The 2,100-nt window shown below is 41.0% G+C and overlaps 1 non-coding gene across 1 annotated transcript; it reads right to left on the reverse strand.

The window, feature by feature from the left end:
- Positions 1 to 2,004: 2,004 nt before the first annotated feature.
- On the reverse strand, positions 2,005 to 2,091 carry trnay-gua (transfer RNA tyrosine (anticodon GUA)). Its single transcript is given in 2 exon segments — positions 2,005 to 2,040; positions 2,055 to 2,091. It is a non-coding gene; the product is annotated as a tRNA-Tyr (tRNA).
- Positions 2,092 to 2,100: the final 9 nt, after the last annotated feature.

Consider the following 2,100-nt stretch of genomic DNA (forward strand, 5'->3'; position numbering starts at 1 on the left):
TATACTGGAAACTGATCTGCAAGCAGAGCTTTAGTCCTCATAATGTTGTATTTGTATGTTGAATGTTGTATTTAGGGGGAAAAAAATCTTTATTTTATGGAAACAGGCCCAAAAAAAATGAATGTGGTCGGAAATTCAATAACCGAATTAAAGTCGCTCAACATCACAATCTGGAAAGTTTTTATCAAGGAATTTCATTTATGATGTCTATGTAGTCCTTTATTTTTTGTCAAATGTCTGATATGTCCTTTGAAATTGTTATGCCGTATATATAGTTATATGGCGTTTGTTTTCGTTTTTTTTGTTTGTTTGTTTTTGTATCAACAGCTATATTCACCTTGGGGAAAAACGCGTGAGGCCAAGCAGCCAGACCCAGCTAGGTCTGGATTCTTGGATCCAGAAGTTTCTTCCCTTTCATGGATTATTCATTATAATATTTAGAATTTATTCAGTGTATTATGAGAACTACAAAGATGAGATAATGCTGCAGGTTTCCATTCAGGTTCAGTTGTGCTGCATTGCAGTCACCTGCAGGAAACCAGAGCAAAACAGAAAGAGGCATTATCACCAGTATTTTCATCAGCTGCCTTAATGTTTGACAGATTAGTACTTGTTGTTAAGCTGTATAGAGTACTGCACATGTAGGCTAGATTTGTGAACAATACATCATTAAGAATCATTCAGACTGATTTGAAACCTGAACATTTGAAATAAACTCAGTAAAAAAACCAAACAAAAAAACCCACTGGAACAGCTGGCTTACAGTTTGTGAGTCTCAGCCGAGAATACTGTGAGAATATTTACAGTCCTCTCAGTAATTTATCTTTTTTAAAATTCTGTGTTAATGCAGGCGTTAATACAGGATTGTCGAAGTGTATGCTTCTATTTATTTTAGTGTTGCTCTCCTTAAAAGTGTGGAGAGAGGCAGAAACATGTTGCTGTTTGCAGATCTTTAATAGTCCAATCTGCACAGAAGCTGAAGAAGAGAGAGAGATGAGAGATAGCCTTTATTTGTCAGTTGCAGGTCTTTTGCCCACAACCGAGATGACAGACCTTGCCGACCGTACATACAATACAAACATCACATTGGGGAGACAGGTCAGGCCAGGTAGCGAGGAAAAAAACATTGAAATGTGGAACACAAAAGGATAATACAGGAATGCACCAACACACCATAACACAATAAACAGACAAGCAACATGGGAAAGAGTTCCAGTGTGTACATCTGACCTGGGACCGCTGCAATCTTTCGACTGCACCTCCAGCTGACCCGATGTCTACATCATGGGGGAGGTAAGCATTGGAGGTGGCGTTGGATAGGGAGGGTGATGCGTCGGTGAGTGCTTATCAGTATATGTATGTGTGTGCGTGTCCATAGTTCAGCTGAGACAGTGTCCTTCGCCCTGCCAGGCTAAGTAAACAGTCTTCCAGCCAACCCAGGTGGCCTTGTAGGGAATGTGAAGGAACAGTCTAAACACAGTCGTTATCAGGGAGTTTTTGTTCGGCTCCAGCCTTGAGCTCCGGCCTTGAGCCCACAGCTGGCGCCGAAGGGGTAGCCGCATTTTGATGGTAATTTTTCTTTTGCAAACAACTCATGAGAATTTCAAGCTGTTTTTAACACTCCGAGTCCAGCATAATGCATAATATTCACAATAAGTGCAGTAACAGTTATTAGTTAGTGACCTGGGAGGCCCGATGACTCTCTAGTTGTAAACAATTATTAGAAGCGAACATGCTTCAGGTCAGTACAGTCAATGAAGTACAGCTAATGTTTGAACTTCAAACAGACTTCCAACTTTGTCTGACATCATAAAATTCAGTGTCTGGTGGGACACTCCCATAGGGCTTAAAATCTCCACCAGTTGCTCTTAGAGCTGAAGAAGCTTCTCAGATGAGAGGTGAAACGTCTTGAAGGAAGCTTAAAGATGTCCAGACGCTTTTCTTTGAAAGCTCCTTAGACTACAATGACTGATAGCCTTCTTGACAATTTAGTGTAAAAGTATGTCCTTCGAGCCGGATTTGAACCAGCGACCTAAGGATTTCAGCTACTGCCTCTACAGTCCTCCGCTCTACCAACTGAGCTATCGAAGGCACGTCGAT

The sequence above is a fragment of the Pundamilia nyererei genome, unplaced genomic scaffold (assembly GCF_000239375.1).
Source record: "Pundamilia nyererei isolate P.nyererei 1_Seehausen unplaced genomic scaffold, PunNye1.0 scaffold00029, whole genome shotgun sequence".
Classification (NCBI taxonomy): domain Eukaryota; kingdom Metazoa; phylum Chordata; class Actinopteri; order Cichliformes; family Cichlidae; genus Pundamilia; species Pundamilia nyererei.